Raw genomic sequence first — 11,420 nt, forward strand, 5'->3', positions numbered from 1 at the left:
TAAAATGTAGCATTCATTCAACATTCGTTGAGAAGTCTTTCTGCCAAGTCTTTGAATTTGCTCTTAAATATTTATAATTGGTAACAAATTGAGCCTCAAGTAGCTGAACCTCAAGGAATTGATGCGTTCGGCAAATATTTATTGAGCATTCTGGAGATAAAACCTGAATAAGAAATAGCCCCCATCTCCCAGGAGTTCAGTATACTGAAAATGGTCAAATATATAAACAAATATTCATAATATAATGACAAAAGCGGACACACTCTCAATGTTTGGCAGTGTAAGGACTACTTTGTAGGGGACTGTGTCTAAGCCAGGCAGTGTATGCAGAATTGTATACATATGCATTTACTTATGAGAAAAAAAGTTTATTACTTTATCATATTTTATAAAAAAATTATGTCCAGGTTCACAAGGGAAGAGCGTCCTAAGCAGAGAGAGTAAGATATGCAAAAATAAAGAGGTGACACAATTTATTGCCTGGTCCAGTAAATAGATTGACATGGTTACCTCACAAGGTATGTGTAGGGTATTCTGGCATCTCTTTACTATTTCTGCTTTGGGAGAAGAGCATAAATATGTAAAAATAGTAAAACCCTGAGATGAGAGTCAAGCAAGATTTTCTAAGCAAGATTTTCTAAACTTAGGATGAACAATATCACACAGGTAAAAAGACCATTCACTTCAGAAAAGCAAGAGAAAAAGAGAAGTAGGCCTTCTAGTACAAATTTCACCCCAAAGGACCAAGCTCTAACCATTAGAAACTTTTGATATATCACTTTGATTATTTCAATTTTAATTTTACTAAATTTTGAAAACTGGTCTTGTGCCCAACTTGAATGGCATGCTCTACTTTTTAATATTTTTATCTTCTTTGTTGATTTGATTCAAATTTAAACTGCAGAAAATAAAGAAATCTGAAACAGGAGAGGTTAAGAGGAATAGATTCAGCCTTGTCAAATGTTACCAGTGTTTTGTTATGTTTGCAGAGTCTCAAACGGCATTGCTGGATTAAGTCTCTGAAGACAAAAGGTGTTTTACAGCATTCGAAGGTGTGTTTCCATCATTCTCTCCAAAGAGTATGGCTTGTTTTATAATGCTGATGCTATAGCAAGGTTATCATTGATAATGGTTTTGCATTAGATTCCAAAGATTATTTTCTAGATTCAAGTAATTTACAATAGCATGATTTTGTCTAATGATACAGCAATTTAAAATATTTTAAGGTTCCTCTGTTTTACTTCTAAGTACTTTTCTTTACTATATTGTATATATTCTTAAATACCCAGTGAAATCATGTAATATTGCATGTACTATATTTATATATTAACAAATGTCCTATTGTATAAAAATATATTAGTTTATTGGAAACAAAAACCAAAAAGCAGTTGGAGCACCTTATCCTAAATATTTGATTTATCATTTTTAAAACATTATGATGATATAACAATTGTAAAATTATAAAACTATAATTATGTATTTTATAAGATTATAAACTATAATTATAATTGTAATCAAATAAGTTTATATAATTTTGTATAAATTTTATATAATTTATGTAATTAAATAATTTAGTTTTATAATTAAAATTATAATTGTCATTTAAAAATGTTTTTAAAATTTTGTCTTTACGAATTTGTGAAACCAATTAATTCTTCTCTCAATTACGAACTTTCCTTCACCTCTCAAAATGTTCTGAACTTATGCACATCGATCTTTTCTGAGGTTGTTTTCATTTAATAGTGGTCAGAGATTTAAAGTTAGTTGATAAATATGGAATTTGAAGCATGAAATACTTTTTGAGAAATCAGCTCTTCTTAAAGCCCTTGACATATCTTCACCTGCACCATGCCTTACTTTATGGGTAAATTAGACTGATACACATGATCATCAAGTCGGTTTCTTGAATCTTCCCGTTGTGTCTGCTGTTCATTTGCATAATTTATCAGAGAAATTCCATAAGCCACACTGCTTTATATATATTTTCATGTGTCTGAAATTAGCAATCCCAGCATAAGAGTCAGAAATGCCCAATAACTGCATGACCATGATTTTTAGAGTCAAGCCTCATCTCACTAGTCTGATTTTATTCTATCAAGTTTCCAAGCTTTAAGACATAATTATGACACTACCCTCTCCCCACAACCATTCTATTCTCACATTATGGCAGCACTTCGAAAGTGCTGCTCTGATTCTGATATGGCTCTCCATTCAAATATCTCATTTATTCATGTGGGAATTAGGGTTAATATTATCTCAGATCTTGATCTTTCCATTCCTCAATCTCAAGATCATTTTCCTTTCCACTGGAGAGCACTGAGCTTGTTGTCCATTGACCTACATAGTGGTGGCACTGTGTTAAGCTAATTCATACATTTCATAAAGTGCCTTGTATTGGCTAGAGATTTTGTAGTTCATGGACTTAAATAACAGGGTAAAGAGAAATTTCTTTCTTTCTCTTGCCTAAGTTTTGTGTTTTCTGAACCAGAGAATCTCCTATGAAGAAAGATTTGAATCATTGAGCCAGCTAGTTTTATTTGGTAGTTTTCTGTAAATCGGGGGCCTCTGCTGTGTGTAGCATCTCTCAGAACACTGTTGGTCTCTATTTGGGGCAAATGATTGTTAAAGTTTTTGTTTAAAAATTATTTTATAGCAAGAGTGACCTGAGTCACTCAAAGTTATTGTGACAGTCTTATCAGATAATATACACAGAATGCCTAATACAGTACAAGGCATGTAACAAGTACTCAGTAAATAATGCTGAATAATTAAGTCTTAGCTGACTTGGCCAGGGAAAAGTCTTTCCTCACGATAAGTCTGCTTCCTCTTAGTTCTTCATCACAGTTCAGTATAAGTAGCACATTGCTCACTCTTCCATTATATTCATTGTTTCAAACCTATTTGGGATACAATTGATGTACACTAAACTGAACCTATTCAAAGTATACAATTTGATGAAATTTAACATATGTATATATCTGTGGAACCATTACCACCACCAAAATAATAATCAAATTATCCCTAAAATGTTGTCTTACCCCTTTGTGATCTATCTTGCCTCCTTCCCCAAGGAATCACTGATTTGCTTTCTGTCCCTGTAAAGTAGTTAACATTTTTTAGTCTTTTATATGATTAGACTCTAGCATCTGAGGGCCTCAAGCCTATAGCTACAAAGAATTCAACCAAAAATTATGGGAGCTTGGAAGAGGAGTTTGAGCCTCAACATGATTGCAACTCTGGGCAATACCTTAACCTCAGCATATGAGTCATGAGCAGAGGATCCAGTTATGCTGTACTCAAACGTCTGATGTATAAAAACTGTGAGATAATAAATGTGTATTGTTTTATGCTGCTAAGTTTCTAGTAATTTGCTGTGTAACAATAGAAAACTGATACACTGCCACAGCAGTAACTCTATCCAGGTTATTTTTTCTAAGTATTTTAAACTGTCCTATTACATTCTAATGAGAAGTTTTCCTCCAATGGGTTTAACACCATTTTTATGATAGTCTTTCTAAATCACAGCTAAAACTGTTAACTGAAAATTTCCTTTGGTCTGCTGAGATGGTATAACTGCCTTTTTATTATTCATATCTCTCCCATATATTTGATCATTCTAATAACTGATCACATCTCTGTATATGTTAGACAAAGAAAGATAAACTGGAAAGCATTTTCTTTTGAAGACTGGCACTGGAAATACAAGAATGATGGCTATCAATAATATCTCTTTCTTTGAATCTCCCTTTCTTCTTTTGTTCCCTCACTTTAGATCCTAACAAAATCGAAAATAAAAAGCAAAGATAAAAACATCAGTAAGATACATTTGACGGCTTTGATTGACATTGAATTCTATACTACATGCCTGCTTTGTCTGAGAGAGCAAGACCATGGGCATTTGCTCTCAAGCTTAGAGGGTAAACTTCTAAGATAATGTTATTGATGTAAATATTGCTATTATGTAGCCATTTTGCTATTTTCACACTTACCTTTTAAATTTTTTGGTACAGTACTTTGGTTGAAAGAATGGACTTTAGAACCAACTAATCTGAGTTTTATTACTGCATCTTCCAGCTACTTGCCATATATCTCTGTATAAGTCAGCTAACCCCTCTTATAAAAGTGTCAGTGTACTTTTCTGTAAAATAGAGATAAGACCTATCATCATGTGTAATTTTGATGAATAAATGAGATAACATATGACATGAATGTAATGATGCCTTGCATTTGGCTATTAATGTATTACTATGTTAACATATTATAGTAGAAAATCTTAAGATAAAAATCTGCATATTAATAAATTCATTTTAACAAATATTAATACTTATTAACTACTTACCTATTATATACAAAGTATAGTGCAAGGGAGGGGCGAAATTCTAGGCTAGACAGAGCAGCATTTCTCAATCATAGGTCTTTTTTTAAAGAAAAAGAGTTCTGGTATACCTCTGTGTTATTTTGAACAACTTTTATTATAACACCATATACACATACATACACACACATCTATACCATTTCTTGTGAAGTATATTACAGGTGCTATTTTATTAATTCATTCATTCCAAATGAACAAATAATAATAGTTATCATTTGACTATTAGGCACTGTCCTCGGCAATTTTACATGCCATCTCGTTTAACTACCTACAGGCCTACTAAGTTCAATTATTGTTCCTAACAGTCCATATGACTAGAAATACAGGAAAAAGACACTTAGGAAAAAGAACAGAGCTAGAGATATATATCAAGAACTGATAGTTGAAGATAAGATCATAAATATGAAACATCGAGAGAGAAGAAAACTGATATCTCCTTCCCCACATATAAGTGAATGGCTAAGACATACTTCTCAGAGCCCAGCTTGAATCACAGTCTGTCTGACCCAAGGATTGTGCGCTTACCACTACTTTGTATTAAAATTGAGTCAGCAGTCAGGCCTGGTTTTAGTCATAGTGAAATTAATTAGCTCCAGTGTTTGAACACTATCATTTAATCCGCAATGTGAAAAATCTGATACAGTCTAAAGAATAGTTGGGACTCCTAATGTAAACCCTTATTAGGTTTGGTAGTACATGCCTAGGAGAAAATTACCACTAAAGTCGAGGAGAGTTGAATCTAGATTTAGATGCTCTGTTCTTTCTGTGTGGATTCAGTGCAAGACCACTGTAGAAAGCAAAGACAAGAAGAGAGCTATTTCTAGAAAGCGAATCTAGAAAGATTAAAAAATAAACACTTATTTGGGAGGCACTCTTTTGGCTTCTATAATTTCCAATATTCTGTTCACAGTTGTTCTATTCATTTTGTGGTCTAAGGAAATGTTATAAAATCTTCAAGACTAAGAAATACATGCTGATCTTTCCCGTAGGCCAATTATCTCTGCCAAACAAAACAGAAGTTCTCCAAAAATGCTCTGCCACTTTGGAGTCCATAAGCATCATTTAAATTCAGGCTTGGCTATTCAGCTCCTAAGGAGGAAAAGGAAGGAATAGTTTATTCAGTGACTATGAAAGCCACCAATGTTTATAAAGCAGATGAATAGTAGTGTTCTCTGTTTACTGCTCCCCATCTGTACCAACAATGGCTCACTCTGGCAGATAGTATGAGTGTTCTCCCAATATTTATTGACTTCTTGTTTCCATGGTACAGACATTTTAGCTGGGATTATGGCTTCCCAGATAAAGACCTGATTTCTGGCCTTCTTTGTAGTGAGGTGCAGTCACATGATTAACTTCTGGCTAATTCGATGTGAGCACAAGTGGTGCAAACCTCTGAGTCATGCTTTTAAGAGGAAAGGATGTGCCTTCCATCTTCTCGTTTCCTCTTCCCAGTGAACATGATGAGCAGAGCTGAAGAAGTCATCTTGAACCACAAAGTGGACATGTTCACAGAGTTGCTAGCCTGCTCTGGGCCGCTTTGACTTGGGCTGCTATGGGAGTTAGAAATGAACTATCTTGTTTAAACTACTGTTATTTTGGAATTCTATAGCAACAACCGTATCTAAAGCCATTGGCTTAAGAATTGAGCAGCAGGTGGAAGGGACACAGATAATAAGAAGCTGGAAAGTTGGTGACTCGTTATTCTTGGAAATACATTGACAAAACTGTTACCTCTGATGCCTTGGAAGGCAAAACACATATGAGCATGGACTGTGAGTTTAGGACTTGTTGAAAAAACTCAGAATGTTGCTGTATATTGGCTGCCTTTTGAGGCTTTTAGCAAAGACTTGAAAAAAAAAAAAAGAGAGACTCAGCCTAGAACTAGAACATTTATGAGCATTGATTGAAGGGAATACACTTAAGGTTTTTCTCTGCATGTACCCTTTCATCTAAATAGACAAAGAGTCTAGTAATTTAGAATTTCATGTCATTAACAAAGTTAATTATATTGTATCTAAAATGCAAACAAAATTAAAAAGTGGCTCTAAAGACAAGACTTAGCAGGACCTAAAACTATGCCCTCAGGCCTGTCTCTCAAGCATCTCCCTGTAAGTAAATGAGTCCAGCCCACAAACAATGATCAGATTACTGTTGTAGCCTTCCCAATCAACTGTTGGATGGCTTCAAGAAGGCCATTAAGAACATGGGGAAGAATAGGCAAAGGCACAAGACTAGTTACTAAAGGTTCTCAGATATAATATGTCTGACAAGAGAATATCTTCAGCTTCTTATTTATAAAAAAAATAAAAAATAAATAAATAAAGCTTGAAGCCAATAAACTATAAGCCTACTAAGATTCCCCACCCCTCACCCCCCAGCCAAACAGCAGCTTCATCAGTGATGCTGGATTCTTTACATACTGTGTACTGAACATGGAATATTCCCCAGGACTCCACCGAATGCCTCTGGGTGTTGGCGACAACACTGTATAGCATTTACACTGGAATGATATAAATAAAGCTTTGGTGTACAGGTTTTCAGAAGAGTTAACACCGCCAGAGAAATACTGCACACAACACCAGTTTTCAATTTGAATTGCGTTTTTGGCCAGGGGATAACTTCTAGATGATGAGACGCTGGGGCTGTTGCAGGCCCAACAGCAGGAGGAAGGCATCTAGGGCTGAGGCTCCGCTTAGCCCTGTTGTTTCGCTTTCATCTTGCAGGTATCGCCCTTTGCCTTCTGCAAAGCACCTCTTTCATCCTTGGTCTCAGGCACAAGCTGGGACACAGGCAGTGACTTGCCCTCCTGGTTCAGGGACACGTAGGTGAAGAAGGCACTGGCGGCCCGGTAGCGCTTCTGTGAGTTGTCCACTACAGAGTCGGTGTCCACCAGGATCTCGATTTCCATGGACTTATTGCTTGTGAATGTCAAGTGCCCAGAGATGTGATGACAAGCCTTTTCTAATATTGTGAAAGTTAATGGCGTCCACAGAAGCTGTGACTGTGTTGGCCTTGCAGTGACGTGCGGCCATGATCTCAGCCACATCTTCCATGAAGTTCACGGTGACACCTCACCTCCGTGCACAAAGCCGTGCAGTGCATACTCCGAAGGCCCCACCAGGTGGATCAAGCTGGACTGGTTGTAGCTGACCGTGTTTGGCCCTGGGTTCAGGGCAGGCTGGACGGTATCCTGGCTCCTCCACTTGGTCTCCACGCGCTCGGGCTTCTGGGCCTCGTACTGCTTGTGGCTGTCTTCCTGCTCTCGTACACATTCTTCAGCGACAGGGGCACATAGCACATGGTGGCCTTATTGGTCCTCTTTTTGGTACCCGTGGGAATGTTTTCAGACATCACGTTGACCTGGACTTGCATGGAGTGCTTGGGAGTGTAGGTGATCTCTGCGCTGATGCGCGCCAGAAGTCGGTGCGCTCGACCCCGGCCAGGGTGACCACAGAGCGCTCCCCATTCTGGCAATTACCATACCGAGTGCCGATGATGCCCCCTGACGCCTCGATCATACTCAGGATAGTTCCTCCGTGGACGATGCAGCATGATCCGGCAGATCTGTATGGCGGATAGGGTCTCGGGCGGCAGGACCCGACCTGCTGGCAGTGGTGGGCGGGTGGCTGAAGGAGAGCACAGGTGTCGGGCAGGCCTGGTGCTGAGAGAATGAACTCGGGCCCTAAGATTTTGAGGAAAATATACTTCAAAAAAATAACACATGTAACATGAAAATGTCTATGTCAGTTGAACCTATAAAGCAACCCCTGAGTACTTCTCCCAAAAGCAACACATGCTCCGATGTTCATGTAAAGTTACTGTGGAGGAGATCAGACAAGGAAGAATGTCACAGAGGGCAAAGCCAGGGACCACCCATCACAGTGGCGAAAGAACTTCCTCAGAGAGCAGAACCAAAGGTTTTCAAATGAGCTAACCAGGGACTAACCAAGCTGTCAGAGAGGGAGGTTTTGCAATATCTTCCTCAGCAAGATTTGATGACTGCTAAAAACCAGCAACTGCCCTAGAATTTCTCGTTCTTTTCTGTTTTGACTGAGCATTTTTACTGTGGATAACCTATTCCTCTTTTACCATTTTTTCTAGAATTTGGGTGTGGGGAGGAAGAGACAAATAGCTTTTATTTAGTTGGCATATCCCCGAACCCACATAAGCTACATTAACCTGTTGGAGAGGACCACATATTACCTCAAGACCCTGGACTTTGAGATTAATTTTGTAATTTAATGGGACTTTGGGATTAACATTTGGAAGGAAAAAGAATGTGCTAGGCTGCTGGTTTTCTCCAATATCATTCTTCTCTTCTCCTTAGTAACAGAAGTTTTAACTGAGAATGTGGGATGCTCAGTAAAAATGTTCAAAGGTCTGGCTAATGGAATGTGAGCAGAAACTATGTGTTTTTGTATTTTTTCCTAGATTATGCCCTAAAGGACCATCTATCTCCTCTCCTCTTTTTTTTTTTCTTGTTCCTGCTGCCTGACATGCAGATGTAATGGTTGGAGCTGAACAAGCAATTTTGGTCCATGAGGCATCAGTCTTACATTGAGGATTACAGAACCACAGACAAGCTAACTCTGGCCTATGAATATTCCTACCCAACTATTGTTTACGATGCACTATAAAGGATCTCATGGGGTGTACATACACCCCAGATCACATGTCTAAGTTCCCATAGACAATTATCACTTAGCCACTTCTTTCCTCGAGCCTAAGGGAGTAGAGACCGGCAACTCAGAACACTCTGGGATAGAGGAAACAGGTTTGGAGCCATTGGAGTAGGGTATTCTGGATCCTGAGTACCTAACACGTGGTCTAAACTGTGAGGGAGGGGATAGATGTTCCAGATAAGCACACCTCCTTGGTCCTGAAGACTTCCAGTTTGCGGAGAGAACACACATCTCAAGGAGAACTAGAGACAGGGCCAAGTGCAAGGGCCTTTCTTGCACTAGTCTAAATGTGGTATTGGCCATAAGCTAGAAAGATACAGATTTTTGACACTGAGGAGCCATCATCATGTCTGCTCTGGGCTGCTTATTCTTAAATAATTCTGTGAGATAAAAACGAATTTTTATATTGTTTTTATCATTGAAATTTGGAGTCTTTGTTACAATAATTAAACCTGTATCCTAACTATAATGTTGTCTTCAGGCAACAGTTACCTGGATTTCATTGTCATACAACATTACACAAAGAAGACTCTGAATCTTTTCTCCAAAATCCTCATTCTCTTCTTTATAAGTTATCTCCATGGTATATTTCTGCAATAATCATGTATAATTTCATTCTTCCATCAAGCTTCTTGCCTCTGCCTCTGTCATTTTCTTACTGATTAGGCCTGAACACTGCTGACAAAATGGCAGAATTTCATTCAAGCTCGATCTAAACAACAGAAAATCAGTATGGCTCAAAAAGCATAAAAAAGAGAACATAACCCTGGATATTTCCAGTGCTTAGTATGCTTTTCTCACTTTTTAAACAATTTAATATATTTTTATATTTTGATATATTAATATATACTTAATATATTTTAATATATGTTCTAAATATATTTTTTCAGCATTTTTTTTTCCATCTATGAATAGACCAGTGTCTATACCTATACTTAACACACTTCTTAGTATCCATATGTTTCCAGTTCTAAATGCTGGTCTTCATGGATGAAGTGGATATTATAGAATCTCAGAATGTCATATGATTAAATCTAGTCATCCCTTAGTGAAAATAAGGGCACTTATTCATTTATGCTTTCTCACTTGATAACTGCAGTGAACACATGCCAAAATCTTCAGATATCCATCTGTGAAAATTTATTGATCCTAAAAGAGATAAAACCTATGACCTTGGCCATTTAAGGTTTGAACTGAGGAAAGATGAAGGTATTAAACACCTTCTAAGGGTCATGCATTGTACCATATTTTTTGTATACGTTTTCTCATTTAATAATCTAAACCACTCTGTGAGGTAAGTATAACAAGTAGAGAAACAGACTACAAGTTTGAGAGTGCAAGAAACACATTTCTGATTCATTCATACCTAAATTTAATCTGTACATTAGGGCCCCATTCTATGAAATGAAAGCAACTTAATCTCATCCTTATTAAAAAATTCCAACCTTAAGTTTTCCCAGAGTTAGGATCTAAATCTGGAAGACATTATGAGTGTTATGGTAAGGGACATAGTAAAGGACATCTTACAGCCCCTCTGATGGTACCTGGGACAGCCACAATCTTCAGGCTCTAGATCTGTGTTATCTAATTTGGTAGTCAGGGACACGTAGGTAAAGAAGGCACTGGTGGCCCGGTAGGATTTGGGGGGGACACTTTTGTTTCTATCTTCTGTGTTAAAACTTGGAAATAGGAAAAAAAAAAGATAGAGGCTGTTGAGGAAGCAATAATTAAGGTGTTTCTCCCTGAATCTTGCTAAGACTTGCAGAAAGCAGACTGAGATAAAGAAAAGGGATAACTAAGGTTTTAGAGTAAGCAGCTAATAAGAGACCTGATGCTCATAGCAAATGGGCTGAGGGGAGCAGAGGCAAGACTATTTTAACAGAGATGCTGTTCATAGTCACCCAGTAAAGAAAGCATGACTATACTGTGATAAATTCATGCTCCAGAATAGTTCTCTAGCTATTCTCTAGTTAAAAAGAAAGCCAAAGCTCCTCACCTTTGCACAGTGATGCTGTAATAATAGATAATTAGAAACAAAATATGTACTCTCCATCCCCCTACTCTCCATACAGACACAGGTTTAGAAGGGATATCATCCGGGCAGAAAATGTCACAGTGAGGGTAGTTTTCCAAAGCAGTCAAAACAGAGAAGGCCAGAGGGCTGGTATAAAAGTTATGCAAGACAGAACGATTGCCAAGATTAAAATAAGAAAAGCCAAACTGGATGTCAGATTCAGTGGGGACGATCACAGGGTAGCAGCATGCAGGAGAGAAACCCAAATGTCCAGGAGCCAATGAAATATAGAAACAAAACAGGAGTAAGGGGTAAGCGGGCACAAGCCAATATTTATTTAACAAATATA

The 11,420-nt window shown here is 37.6% G+C and overlaps 1 pseudogene; it reads right to left on the reverse strand.

Moving 5' to 3' along the window:
- Nucleotides 1-7,049: 7,049 nt before the first annotated feature.
- LOC105302227 lies at nt 7,050-9,639 on the reverse strand (annotated as a pseudogene).
- Nucleotides 9,640-11,420: the final 1,781 nt, after the last annotated feature.

Source organism: Pteropus vampyrus, unplaced genomic scaffold, assembly GCF_000151845.1.
Source record: "Pteropus vampyrus isolate Shadow unplaced genomic scaffold, Pvam_2.0 Scaffold9, whole genome shotgun sequence".
Classification (NCBI taxonomy): domain Eukaryota; kingdom Metazoa; phylum Chordata; class Mammalia; order Chiroptera; family Pteropodidae; genus Pteropus; species Pteropus vampyrus.